Here is a 15,470-nt window from a genome sequence, read left to right as displayed (position 1 = left end):
AGAAAGAATGGGGCCTGCAGCAGCTCCAAGTGCACAGGAACGGCGTGAGGTTGCTGGGGAGCTGCACTGAACAAGTCACCTGCTTCAGAGGGGAAATCGACGAAGGGATTACAACATTTATTCAAATCCTAAATAAAGTGGGGCTATAATGGCGCACTGGAAAGAAGCGACTATTCAATAAGCTTCAGCACCGCGTTGCTGTCATGGGCAAATCACTGACTGATTGTGCTGTCATTGCTGCTGTGGAGTTCAACCTGGTGTGATCGATGGAATTTGAGGACTGGATTGTTCAGTCTGCACACACAAGGCTAAAGAAGAAGCTCTTCTAAAGGTAAGACCTAATTTAATTTACTGTGAGATGCAGTTTGGTGGTTAGGTGTTTGTTTGTGGTGCAGTGTTTAGAGCTTGGTTGCTGGTCGTGCTGCTTAATGAACATCAGTTGTGTTATGGATTCTCCTCTGCGTGATGCTGTTTTCAGAAGTTGCACTGTCTTGTCAGATTGTTGCTGTGCTCAGTGGTCGGTGTGATTGCTCTTTGACAGTCTGCTGGCTTTGGACTGCAGCAGTTAGTGTGTTCAGAGAGCTGGGCTCTCACATCTAACTACAACTTAACATGTCAGAGGTGAATGCTTATTTTTCTCTTTCAGGTCGTGTTCTCTGGTGTGGCTATAGTATGACTGAAGTTTGTACACTAGTAGTAGAATGGGGCAGTTTATACTGGCATTAATGTGTGATGCAAACCATAGTACTTTACTAATCCCCACAATAAGTCTGAGTATAGCCATATCTGCCATGCAGTGTTAATGTCTTCTAAATTGTTACTAAAGTAGGCTGGAAATAACATTTCTTGATTTAGTTGAGTTGTTTGATCTATAAAATTATGAAATAGTATGGTTCTAAATAGCTTGTTTTGTGTGAGCAACAGTAAAAAAAAAACAAAAAAAAAAAACGATAGTTCAGTTTAGTGCCACTTTAGGCAAAGAAAAGCAGGAAAATAACTTAAATGTTTAATTGATTATCAGTTTCCAATTACCATTCTGTTTCAGCCTTAAGACTCTATCAAGCTATCGCTTTTGAATCTGCTAGAACCTTGTAGTTTTGCCTTATTATAGGTGTGTTATGTACAATTATTGGAGATCAAACCTCAGACTCAAGGCAGCCAGGTCTTCTAAGCAGTGGAGGGGCTGGTGCAAACCAACATACAGTACAGTTTGTGCTACAGATTGGAAAAGTGGATTAGTTGATATTTGAAAGGGTTACAAGAACATTTCAATATTGGTTATATTTTGTCCAGAAGAAAGGGAAGTAGGAGTGTTCAAACAAACGTGTGTAATTATGTGAGTACGAGCACCAAGGGACAAGGACAAATGAAAGGACATCTCATAATACGTACTTCTGTGGATCTGTGGAGCACCTGCAGCTGCAATGTCTCTTCAGTTTTGTTCATTTTGACCAAGTTCAATGACCCAGTCCAAACAAGTGTATGTAGGTTCTGCAAAAAAAAACACAAATCTTAATTCTCCTCAGTGAAGAATGTTTTGCTGTCTGCACTGTAGAAAGTTTATAGTTTTAAAACATAAATAACTAACAGTTGTTGTCATATTTATAGTTTGACCATGATCCGTCCCTGCTCAGAGTAATGCCATTCCTTTTAATTCTTACATTCCAGATTTTTTTTTTCTAAGCAGCAGTGCTGGAGGAGCAGCTTACGCTGAGCTTAGCATCGCTATAGGTTATTCTTACATTTACATATTAACATCCAAAGGAAACAGCACGTCTCTAACTTAAAGGGTGACCTCAGGACCTCCATGGTCACCATCATCCTTTCTTTTTTGTAGCGAACCAGCCTTTCAGGCTCATCTGACAATTCAAATTTAATTCAACTAACAAGTGTACAGTAAAAAGTTGCACCAGCTTAGTCTTTTTGTACCTTTTTGAAGTTGTGAATCATTTGAGCAGCAAAATAAACATTTTGAGCTTCACAGTTTATGGGAAATTAAACTTTTCATTTTAAGCATAGACCTCAACAGTCTGTTAACGGCCAAATGACTCCTACTGTAAGTGGTGACTTATTTGTTAGCACATTGTGTGTAAGCAAAACAAACACCTTAACTTAATTAATTCTCAAGATATGAGCATTACACATCAGATAAATTGTGATAAGTTGAGAAATAATGAAGCACAGATGTTTATTTTGCTTACACTAATGTGTTCAGACGATGCACAAACAAAGGAGACAGCTTTGCAGTTATTTGAGTTTTATTGGCGTGCTGATGTAATAGGACTATGCTTAAAATTTGAATATTTCATTTTAAGTTTTTTGTGCACAAACATGCAGGTGCAATGTTTATACAAGGTACAGTAGTATTCCATACTAACATCAGTAATTTGATGTCATCGTCTTATCTGTTGAATTAGATGCTCAAACTGACTAAGTAATGCAAAAGATTCAGGTACTGAATAGGCTGTACAACAGTGTTAATGCGTACCCTAACACGACCGAGTACTACCTGTTTAGCCTGGCTTATGATGGTCACTTTGCCACGGATGCTCCAACACTTTTTAACTCGATTCTGAAGTACTCAGATTCTTTACTTAAGTAAAAGTAGCAATATTAAAGAGTAAAAATACTCGGTTACAATTAAAAGTCCAGCAAAAAATTTTTACTTAAGTAAAAGCACCAAAGTATTTGCATCAAAATATAATTAAAGTACCTAAAGTAAAGGTACTCTGTGTGAAATAGCATTAATGTATATCCTTTCACTGGGTTATAACTATTGATTATTGTGCACATCACAATTTTGCAGATGGTAAAGGTGGCGCTATTAGAACTATATGCTTATTTTGAATGACTTTACATACAGCTTAGTAGTTATGATTACATTGTGTTATATTATTAACCTAATTATGAAAAAACTAGTAACTAAAACTATCAAATCTGCTGCCTTTTGTAAAGGTGTCCAAGTAAAAAGACTTTCCATTAGCTGATGTAGGTTGGTTTACAGTACCTTGTTGGTGTATCCCGCTTCACCCGAGTGAATGTCAGCAGCTACACATGCACTATAGCAGGCAGTCTGTGTTGTACTGCTAAATGGTGATGTCACTGTGCATGGGTGTGTTTGTTTGTGCGCGTCCTCCTTCATGCTAGACCCAGTCAGCTGCACACGGTGTAGAAAGTTGCTATGGTTATGTTGAGGTGGTTATATGCGTTCAGCTCTACTTTTAATTAAATGTTGGCATTTGCTTTAATTAAAGCATAGTTCAGAACAGAGTGTACAGTTGTTTCATCTGACTGAGAGCAAGCCGGCAGCAGCAGACCGGACAGTATACATGAGTGTACATGGCGTAGCACAGCATGGTGATTCTCTGAGTGACAGCTGAGCTATGACAGTCACAGTGTGGCTAAGAATGAGAAAAGCAGCAAACAGTGAGGGCTTATGAAAGAAACAAGCTGATGACAGCTACAGTACACCGATTTTGTTAAGTCAAAGTTTCAAAATATGATCAGGACAGAATGCTAATAAATATTATTAAATGGGAAGGGTAAACCTGCCTTAACCAAGACATAAATAACGATTTTAGTAAATTCACTGTACTTATTTGATGGTTATTAATATATTTCTTTGAATGTGGTCGTATAAAAAGCAATTCGCTGTCTGTAGAAAACCAAACTCAGTCTTATTAGAAACAGAAATAAGTGAGAGGTTGTTTGCTGCATATTGTGCCATTGTAATTACAGTACAAACAAAAATCAGGGTCCTACTCGCATCTGCAAGGGCTCCACTATTGATGACTGAGATTCTTCTTGAAGCTAAAGTAAACACACTCAATTACAAACTCTACAGAATGGGAATGACTTTTTAATTGAGTGTTACCATATATTCAGAGCATAGTTCATCTGATCCAAAGGAAATGGCTTGGCAGTTTAGGCCATTTTAAGTTTGCGGGTGCATTGCTTGGTGAGAATCACCTTTCAGTAGATTCCGGATAAAGGGACACTGAGAATGTGCTGACATCACCTGTTTGTTATAGAGAGGCAGTGCAAATTACCCTCCCAAACAACTTAATTTGTTTTAGCAAGCTACATTGGAGAGAGATGCAAATTTTGGCACAGGTGATGCGGAGAGCTGCAGGAGGTCTCGGATATTTTTCTAGTTGTGTCACATCTGCAAAAATACTGTATAATACAAAAACAGTGAGGCCCGCTGACCATATTAAGCCACTCTGCTGTAATTTATATTGTGAAATAGTCATTAATAGAAGATTGTTTGAGACGGATGACCTCCTCTGTAGAACTTATTGACATCTGAGCTCTGTACTGACTGTGCATGTTCCAACCAAACATACAGGCAGTAGAGCACATCAGTTGAACCACAGTCACATTTGTGAGAAGTAAATAGTGACATGAAAAATGCTGGCAGTGTGACAGTGCATACCTAATATAACTTGAATGATAACTGATGGCAGCCAATGACAAGCAGTTTAAAATCTATTATGAGATTGACTACAAAAATACAGTAAACAAATGGTTCCTACAGCAAATGTAATGGAGAAATTTCAAATTAGAGATGGGTGCACAGGGTGCGTGGAAGGGCAGCTTTGCTGTAATTTAGGTCCTCGTTATGACTACATAAGTACATACATAAGTATAACATTGTTTGAGGATGGTAATTATGTAGATTTATTAATCCAGCTGATGTGAATGAAATGGTGACTATACATGCATTTAACCAAATAAGTATATTTAGGTGATGATAGCTGACATCACCCCAGTGAACACGGTATAACATAAACACAGTTGGCCAATACTTCAGGCATTTCTTCACAGGCTAATAAACAATTACAAAATGTTTTGCCTGGAGATCAGAAACTATGGTGCCAAGGGAATCAACTTAAGACTCCCCTTTGGCAATGACTGTCAAGAGGTGACCCCCTGGTCCTTGATCCTTGCTCGACCTAGAAGTCACTCTGCTTGGCCATGATGAAGGATGTCCTAAAGCTCTTATTTCTGCTCTGAGGAGGCGGAATGCTACCTGGAGGAGCTATAATCGAGGACATGTGCATGTCATCTTTTGTGGAAGTCTGTTATAGATTGATACGCCTCTTTACTGGAAGGATCATGAAAGATCGGAGGAAAGGACATCTCATGTCAGTTAATGTTTCCTCATTTCCTCTCTCCTCTTCTTGTATCTTACGTGGGCCGGACAAAGACACAAGCAGATGTAGTTAGTGGAATTGGGATTCACTTATGGTTTTGTGCCGGTCAAATGGTTTGGGCCAGTTGCAACAAGAAGTGTCATCAACACACCCACTAGCTTGGTGTGAATTCTCTGGGTAATAACTTGCTCTATTCACACATGGGCTCAGTCGGACATAACACAAACTTTGTACTAGGAAGCTGACCTTACAGCCCCCTCTGGATAAGGTCTAAATACAGTAAGTTCAGGGTTGCAGTGCATGTCTGAAAAGGGCTTTGGAAAGGTCGCTTTGCCTCAGTCCCTGAAAAATCTTTTTTGTGGCTGAGGTATGTTCTATAGTGAGAATTTGCCATTAGCTCTAGGTAATGTGATGCGGGCAGATGGAGACAATCTTTGCCCTCCCTGTTGCTTCCCACAAAGCAAAGAGAGGCTCCTGTCTTGTCTAGGTCAACTTACCTTTCAAGCAGACAGCACTTCCAACTGCAGGGGCTGCGGTCGCCTCTGAGCCACCCAGGTGCCTTGCAGAGAGCCTTGGCCCTCTCACCTCCTGCAATTACTGCCTAGAACACCACACTGCAGTTGCATCTGCAGGAGCTGTAAAGAGAAAAGAGTAAACAAAGGTGGTTTCGATGTACCACTGACACTTTTGGCCAATTACTCATGTCTGTGGTCTGCAGTTTGCTGTCTGGAAGGGGAAAATGGGTCTGAAGGAAAACACTGAGGTCCAACTACAGTAAATCTAATTTTGTTTTGTTTTCCCTCCACATCTTTATTGCAAACAGAGAATTGTTCATGATTTGAAGTATTATTTCTGTTTTGGCACATTATTTTTTATTTGATCAGTGGCTGATTATATCTGTGTGTCTAGTATTATAAAACACTCAAGTATCTAGTACCTTTTGAAGGGAACATTCTCTCTACTGTGCTACTGAGAAATGTAGATCAGTTTGTGATGTCCTGTCACGTTGCTCTTTGCAGTGGTTAACAGCGCCAATTAAATCTGTTAAAAAGAAAGTCAGAGGTGGCATACTGAGAAATCTTTTTCTGCCAGGTTTTTAGTTTCACGCTTCAAAATTAAGCACAAGTCTAAGCATGATTGCTCTTAGTGAACAGGTGCGTTTTCCAAGTTTTTCAGTGATTGATTAAAGCCGACACATTAACACTGTTGTATTGGCAGTAGACCTTTATCCTCTCAATCTACCTCAGAGGGTTTCTGTCCTGGCTTTTTACAACTGTTTTGCAAAGGTACATTCAGGGGTTGGCCTGTATGAGCTGGCATGAGGGTGTGTATAACCCTCTATACACTGATACAACTAAATGTGCACATTTGCTGTGCGCTATGAAAAAAACTGTTTGCAGAAATCCTAATTCATGGTGAATAAAACCTTACAGAGGACATCTAGCATTAACTCATAGCAGAAAATGCCCATGGTGTTCATGCAGCCGATGCACAGCTGTACTTTTCTAAACATACTGTAGAGACATATGTGCAGATTAACATACTGTATGCACTTGGTTACATCAGACACATGAGTAATGCCTGGGTGAGTCAGGAATGTAGAGCTTGATAGTGTTGGTTTGAGCAGTTCTATAGCATATTACAGCTGAGAGAGTTGGAAAAAGTGCTGGCTGGTGTGAGAGGTTCAAGAAGAGATGTGAATTCACAGCAGTCCTTGACCCTGGTGTCACACGGGCCTGGAAAGACGGCGTGTTACATAGCGAGTTTTCTCAGATGATTGGATGACGCAGGTGCTCTCATGTTGGATGGACACTGTAAAATAAGATGTTACAATGAGAGATAGAATGGATTGGTCATTTCTCTGGCAGCTGTGAGTGTTCAGGATGAATAGGATGTTATTTTACCTGCCCATGATGGTGAATGTCTGCTTGTTGATGGTCCTTCATGCAATTTGGTTGTTGTAGTCGTGAATCAGTGCCACATGGTGTTGTCATTGATGACCAGTGCTCTCTTCTCTCCTTATAAAAGCAATCACCAAATCTCCACTCTGTACATCCTCACACTCAATCTGTTTGAGGGGCTTGCATCATAGATTAAATAGCCGATATATCCACAAATGTTTAGTGGGCGTTTGAAAAGGATCATACAATATGTGTATTGCTTTGTGAAGCCACTTACACATGAAAGATGCAAATTCATCTTGTGTTTTGTCACATAGAGCAAATGGGCCAAATGCAAATCTCAGTCAACTTCATGCGTAAGTGAACTAAAAGCCTTTTCAGGGCCTCTGTGGCCACCAGAGGGCGTCCAAGAGCACGTGAAATGTCCCACAAGCGAAGCTGGACGGCCCTATACACGCCCTACACAAGTTGCATGGCCCCAAAAACTACAGAAGGCCCCGCCTCCCCCTTGTCAAGCTGGGTGTCAATGTTAACAACATTGTGGTAACAGCAACCAGATAAACTTGTGTTCTGTCCTCTCCAAGTTTGATGGTCCAAAATAACAGTAATGTTAAGTTGATGTTCTACCTTGCAGTGCACTTTCTCCCCTATGTCTTGCTAACCTAGCTGGGCACTACATTTCTTGGTCTGCCTGTCTTCCTTCTCCAGTCACTTCCAAGGCTTTCTTCTGTGACTTTGTGCCTAACAAAACTGAGAGTGGAAAAACAACTATTTATAAGGTTTGATAAACAGCATCGCGCAACGCTGTTTATAAAATCGGTTCACATGCACGTACACGAAACCAAACTTGCACTTTCCTGCAGAAACAAGACTGATGATCTAGTTTCTTAGTCATACTCTAGTTACAGCTCTGGACTAATGAGAGATGGAAAGCAATGTTTTGATGTTGCATGTTAATTAAATATCAAATTGGATTAGTTGGACAAATTAAAAATAGTATGGGCACCCTGTAGCTGAGCGGTTACAGGGTGGTGCACCATGTACTTGGCAGCACACTGTGTGCATGACTGAGTGAATGAGCCCAACCATGGACGTTTGTCACAGGTCTCCTCTGCTCTCTCTCTCTCTGTCTCCCTCTTTGTGAAATAAAGGCTAAAAGCCAAAAAATATAACTTAAAAAGTATTATCTATAAGCTACATGTTGTTGTTGTTGTTTTTTTTTTTTCTCTGACATTGCTTATAATACCTAATGCGTGAGAGCCAATAAGAAGGCCTGTGTGATTTCACAACAGGTTAAGAAACAGCTTATCACACCATCATATAAAAGGTGAATGTCCAGTTCAGCAAGCTCACAATTTGGAGTCATGGAAGTGAAGAGACAGACTACTAAAATATCACCAGACCACATCGATTAATTTTTTGGTCTATAAAATGTCAGAATATCACAACGAATGCCCAAGTGGATGTTATTACATTGCTTGTTTTTTCTGACCACCACCCAAAAACCAAACATTTTATAGGCTGTTCTGCATGAGACAGTAAAAACTTCAAGTCCTCAAAACTGAGTAGCTGTACCTAAGAAATGTTTGATATTTTGCCTTGGGAAATAATACTCATTGAATTGATTGGCAAAGTAGTTGCTGATTATTTTCTAATAATCAGTTAATTGTTTCAGCTCTAGGTCTGGGTGCATGTGATGTTGCAGGTGGTACATATTACATGAGTGTAATGTGACCATCAAGTTTTTTTCTATCCAGTTAGTATGAATATTATAAGAGACTCGGTCCAGAAATATCAGCCTTGCTGCCCAAAGGTGAGGCCATAACTTACATTTTGAAGAATCTTTCAGTTTGGTGATGCAGATATACTGTATGAATTTGACAAATCTTCATTGGGTCCTTTTTTAAATTAACATATTTAAGGAACTGAATGCAAGAATGTGTTCTCAACGTCAAATGAAGGGTAAGAAACGAGGTTGACAAAGTAAGACAGCAAAACCTATTACTGTTCCCCTTCACTTTTTCCGTCGTACCTCCTGTGTTCTTGTGAATTAACTTTCAAAGGCACAGAGTTGCTGAAAAAAAATTTAATTTCCTAAGATGGCCATCACTCAAGCTATCACTTGAACAACTCACATCTGTCTTTGAGAGGGAATAGGGTGGAAAGATAGAGGGTATATAGAAAGTGGAAGATGACTGAGATTACTTTGATTTTTTTTTTTTTAAATTCCCCTTCCAGTTGTCACTATCTGGAGACAAGTTTGAAAAATGAAGACTGGAACTCTTGAGATTTCTCTTTTATCAGTGGATAATACATTTTAAACATATCTCTGTACAATACTGGAATTCTGCATTGAAGCCACACCTTTGCACACAATTTCAAAGGTTTCACATCAGTTAATGAGAATAAATGGGAGCTATTTTCAGGATAAAAACCTGGCAGTGACATTGTGTTAAATGTTGTTGTTTTTTTCCTGACTTCACTTGTATCTATTTTAAATTGATTAGGTCTTTCTTGGTTAGTTTGACCATTAATCATTTGATGGTGCGAACAACGTGGCAGTTACCCAGCAGCAATGTAAATTGGGCTTCAAAGGCAAGGTTTATTTTTGAAATCGGAGAGCTAGCGGTTCTTATCCAGGTCAATTATGTCTACATACAAAGGCTTGACGAAAAGTAATGAAGAACAAACAGCAGCACGTGGAATCAATGCATTCCATTTCCTTTACACATGTTGGATTCTTTGTGCACAAAAGAATCATAATGACCGGCCTCTTTCAAGAGTAATGGGTCTGTTTTATAAAGCATATTAGTAAACTAATTCAACAGTGTCAGTATTTCCTCAGCTGATTTTAAGTATGGTCACAGCAAATGAGTAAAGGTTTGCACATTCTGCATTTAAAATTGGAGGGCATTCGGATGTTTATCATACCTCTGTAGAACCTGGCGTTTTTCCTCACTGTATTGAACAAGATTTTCTTTTTATCTTTTTTACACTTCGGGAAGGACAACACAGACTCGACCACGAGGTTGGGTGGCGTCGAGGACAACGCTCTAGAGGTCAGCATCTTACTGCTGCTGCTTTCACTATGTTGAAACAAGAGGCAGAAGGTCAGATTTACCCCCACCAGGTTATGAAAAGAGAAAACGGTGCATACATGGGCTTTTCCCATCAGAGCTGCTGGTTCATTGTCCCCAGGGTCTCAATGGGTCACAGGCCTTTGGGGTAGAAAGGACAGAGGGTTGTCATACTGCTTTCCAAAGGTCGCTGTCTACGTCTGTCATGCCCCTAAGCCGTCAATGGGAAACAACTGTTGCTCTGCTATAGCAATACAGGGATATTAAAGCTATTTATCTTGATGCCCTGCTTCTGCTGAGACAGCTTGGAGGGGCTCTGATGCATGCTTAATACACTAATCACACTCTCTCCCTAGGACCCCTACTTGCTAATCTCTTTCTCTCTGTTTCTCATAACTTTGATAACCCATGCCATGCAAACACAAATTGACAAGCAGTGCACTCACAAAACTACTGACACCCCCTGCACAAATACATCAGTGTGCGCTTGTGCTGTCTCGTACACAGACACACACTCAGAACAGGCTGGCAGCGGTGTGCCTTCAGGGGACTTGTTTATTTTTCAAACGCAGCCAGCTTCCTGTGAGGTCTATTTTGGTGTCTAAAGCCATGGTCCTATCTTACACCTCCTTCTGCATGTCCATCTGGTGTCTGCATATCAAATTATAGGGGCTAAGTGTGTCTGCCTGCTGGTGGTGCTGCATTTTTTATTTATTTTATTTTAACAGAGCTGCTGATGTAACATGATACTGTTATCTAGTCCTGGATGTTTTCAAAGTGGTTATTTGTTTTTGGTAAAGCATTTACTGTAGCTTATAAGGCTGCAAATATAAAATATCACAAAATACAGTCTGCCCATCACAGTTTCTGAAATTATTTTCATTATTAATAAATCTGCAGATTCTGTACTTCTATTATTCATTTATAATTTTGATTATTTCTAATCACATGCATAGTGATACTTAGAGGATCAGAACAGGTAGATAGATTTAATAATGCAGAATTTTCACAAATAACCCTTTTCCTACTGAAACTACCAAAATGGACGAGTGATAGTAATGGCATCACAGGCACTATGGGAGAACACTGTATCCTTAAACATCTCTCAGTTGTACTTGATTGCACTGATGCTCAGTATGCAGCAAATAGCACAGGATCAATTGCTGTGGCAATTTTTATTTGAAGCTGTTTATAGCAACCATTATGGATCAATAGCTTTTAATGACTGATGGGAGGGACTGTGTTTCGTTGGTTTCTATTCTGAGTGATCTTTTTTGCCTCCTTCCAGAAAATAAGGATATGACAGTCTGAGGGTTGCTTGACACTAACCAGTTCTGTAGTATAGTACTCAAACTCATTTTCAGCCATTTTAACACTTTAAAGTTAGTGAAGTTAAATGTCAATACTAAATAATGGTAAATCAACACTTCTGCTACGTCTCCTGCTAACTTTTCATTTTCTTGCTCTTTAGTTTTATTGGTTTAGCTCTTTTCTACAAATGCCCGCTGACAGCTTTGCACATTATAAATGGCAGAACACCTGCACGTCCAATTCCACGGCATGTTTTTGTCATATTTTCAAAAAAATGTATGCTTCGGATAAAATTTAAATTCTCCTCAGTACTCCCTCTCTCATACCACATGTTATAGTACCCATCTACTTTCATGCACATTCTTTGGCACCTTACTTTTCCTCATTGAATATGCACTTTTTTGACATCAGAATGAATGACACTCATTTGTATTGTCTGCACTGACAGTTTAAAGGAAATTGCTTTGTGTTACTACTCAAAGCCTTGAAATTTGCTTGCATAAGGATTTGCAAAACCTGTTTGCTTTTATGTTCCATGTAAGCTAAAGTGTACCTTGTATACTTATTGTCTGCGTCCTTCCATTTTGAGTTATAATAGGTTAAGAGAAATGTTGATTGTGGTATTGTTGTGGATAGGTCATTGTTTTAGGCTGTGTTCAGACTGACTTTCAAAGGTGTGGAAAAACGTAGCTTTCCCCATTCGTTTCTATGGGGGATTTCATTCACCACAGGGGGCTCTGGAAAAACGACACAACTCTGTATGGTGAAAAAGTTTAATCTGGTCCAGCTTTCACCACACTGGATGGTGACATCATCTGGCGAAGGCGCTGCTAGTTGTGTATGGGGGATGATCAGTACATGTATGCCCTGCCCACAGGAAGAGGGCTCTTCTGTTTACCCTATTATCATGAGCAGTCACTGCTATTCACTGTTGAATTTGGGCCTCAGTCAACGCACCACAATGACACGGCATGCATTTTCGTTAGTATTGGATGCTACATTGAATGTTTTTTTTAATATTGGTGCCGACACTCTGGTTCGCAGCATTGGCTAACCAAAACACAATGGAAACTCCCAGGCTAGAAACATAAATGAAGCCACTCATATTGACTCAACACAACATGGCAGTACTGTACATGCCTACAGTGCTCCCTCTGCAACTCCTCACCTCCTCGGCCAACGAGGCCGCTTGTGTTAAACACAGCAGAGAGTTGCATTTGTACTGGATCAGTTTGACTGCCCACTTAGCCTACACAATGATAGCACACTGGTTACAAACCAAATTTGTGCTGTCACAACAGGGAGAGATGTTTCTTTGGCTGTTTCTTGACAGGGTTATCTCACAAATCTGTCATAAAAATGTACTACTACATTCAGTCACTACAAGAAATGAATGATAGCTTATGGTAACACAGCCATAAATGCTGCTCGTTTTAGAAGAGATTCACTGGCCCAGGGCATAATAGTACATCTTAAGCCAGGATTTGAAAACGGCTACTGATGGGGCCAATCTAATACTCATTCCAAAGCTTAGGTTAGTTTGTTTTTTCTTCATCACTACCAACCAGTGGCTGAATATACACCACATTCCTTTAAAATTATGTATTGAGGCATCTTGTCAGCCGTTACTCAAGATATTACACATTTTGAAAAACTACTGACGTCTTCCACTAAAATGCAGCCTTTGAAAGACCATATCTGTAGAAATCATGGTTCAAAGGAATTGAACATTAATGAATAAGCAGAGATAATAGAGTGATTAAGAGGCAACATATTTCAGTTAGAGAGAACTGAATGTGCCTAATGGTAGAGTGTACCTCATTATAGTTAAAGAGTGAGGTTTAAGGTTACTCACTGAGACTGACATAGCTATTCATCACAACCATAACATATTTCCACTTGCTGAAACTGTCCCACCTCAACAGTAGATTACTCCCGTGCCCTTTGGCTTTGCCCACTTATGCAAAAATTCTAGTCAGAGGTCATGAGAAAACTGAAATTCTCCGGCAGTGCATGACTGGGATTCACGCTCCTTCTGAACTGCATGTCAGAGAGTCGGATAGCATCACAAACTCCCTCCTCCCAGACCTTTCCAACCATTCACACCCAGCTCACACCATGACTGATGGAGGTGTGTGGAGGTGTATTTCTTTGTCTCATTCTCAGTTTTTTTTTTTTTCATGTGTGACCGTACTTTTAATGTGTGTAACACTATGAATATTGCTATTTAGAGACGTGCACCATTATCCTTGGTTTTAAAACTATATTGTATTTGTCCCTTTTGATGGTGGCTGGGTTTTCAATACGGCTTCTGGTATGGTTGTCTGTAGCAAGGATAAACCTGTGGCTGGACACCATGTCTTATAGCTACAGTTTTTCCCAATACTGTTCAATTATTCTCCAAAATATATCTTAATATGGAGCAGTATGAAAATCTTCTGTGTCCCAGACCCATTGATCAGTCTGGCAGCAGTGCAGAGATGCTTCCTTGTAACATTTCAGTGTGACAGAGTCACAGGTTAGCTAAGTCTCGGTTCTTGTATTAGCTGCAACATAATACACAGCGAGGATGTAGGTGATGGCTGAGCTGAGCATAGCAAAGCAGGCACAGGGAAGGGTGGGTTGCCTTTGAGTGTCATGCTAGTAGGGCTGCAACTAATGATTATTTTAATAATCGATTAATCTGTCAATTATTACGACGATTCATCAGATGTATATAAAACACTGAGAAATGTATTTTCCGCATAATAAAAAATAAAAATGCATTCATTTAAATAATGCTTTTGCAGTGTTTCAATACAATGCATTATCAAACAAAAATGATTTGTTCAAGGATGAAGCTTCTTATAAAGTGTCCAATAGGTCCTTACAGTGTTAACAAAACACTAAAAAGTTTATTTAAAGTTTAATAATTTTTATCTTCACAAAACATACCATGCTAATATAAAGGGCCTGCACAAACATAATGAACTATATATATATATATTTTTTTTTGCTCAATTTAAATTGATTAGTTTGCATCCTGACTTGCTTGTGCTAGCTTGATTTCCAGAACTTGGACACTGTAGCTTTAAGAAGTCCATAAGCCAATCGTTAAATGTGTAAATGCCCGAAAACATCTCAAAACCTTCTTACCAAACTAGTTGTAGCTGAAAAGATTTACAAAACTGCAAAGACAAAACAATACACTGTGTACAAACTGGTTATGAACAGGTCATTGGATCTGGAAAAATGTTTAACATGCTTGGGGTTAAAAGTAAATTTGAGTATGCCTAAACAATCCTCAACACATTTACTCTTAGGCTATGAACTATATATATATATATTTTTTTTTGCTCAATTTTTATTGATTAGTTTGCATCCTGACTTGCTTGTGCTAGCTTGATTTCCAGAACTTGGACACTGTAGCTTTAAGAAGTCCATAAGCCAATCGTTAAATGTGTAAATGCCCGAAAACATCTCAAAACCTTCTTACCAAACTAGTTGTAGCTGAAAAGATTTACAAAACTGCAAAGACAAAACAATACACTGTGTACAAACTGGTTATGAACAGGTCATTGGATCTTTAAAAATGTTTAACATGCTTGGGGATTATCATTATTATTATTATTATTATTTCTTTATAAAATCCTACTTCTCAGTCCAGTAGTCCCTGCAGTGCTGATTCATCTACTCCTCAGTCCACCTTAGTACCACATTCATTCAACACATTCACGAAATGAACGTCTGTCATGTCTTGTTGTGTTATGTTCTGTCAACATGTACAGATGGACATGCATGCTGTAGATGGAATGTTAAGGCAGAATTAGAGGAACATAAATGTTGGGAATAGCTACTTTTAGTACTGTAGTTGCTGTTAATGTCAGTATTACATTTTCACAGTTTTGATTTGCATCGGTTGATTGGCAGAATTTTTGGACACAAGAAAAAAATACTTGTCGCCAGTTTATCTGGTACTGTACATCCAGTTAAAACCGAAGCAGTCATCATTAGAAAGCTGCATTTAATTCAACCTTAGGTTTTAG

General features: G+C 39.2%; 1 long non-coding RNA gene across 1 annotated transcript in view; it reads left to right on the top strand.

Moving 5' to 3' along the window:
* Positions 1–286: 286 nt before the first annotated feature.
* Positions 287–15,470, top strand: part of LOC109956895 (uncharacterized) — a 40,203-nt gene continuing 25,019 nt past the window's right edge. Inside the window, exon 1 of the long non-coding RNA XR_002274480.1 lies at positions 287–331. This is a non-coding gene — a long non-coding RNA (uncharacterized LOC109956895). The remainder of the gene's footprint in view (positions 332–15,470) is intronic.

Source organism: Monopterus albus, unplaced genomic scaffold, assembly GCF_001952655.1.
Source record: "Monopterus albus unplaced genomic scaffold, M_albus_1.0 scaffold2.1, whole genome shotgun sequence".
NCBI classification, from domain to species: Eukaryota; Metazoa; Chordata; class Actinopteri; order Synbranchiformes; family Synbranchidae; genus Monopterus; species Monopterus albus.
The sequence above is the reverse complement of the archived record's forward strand: the minus strand, read 5'-3'. Positions and strand labels throughout refer to the sequence as shown.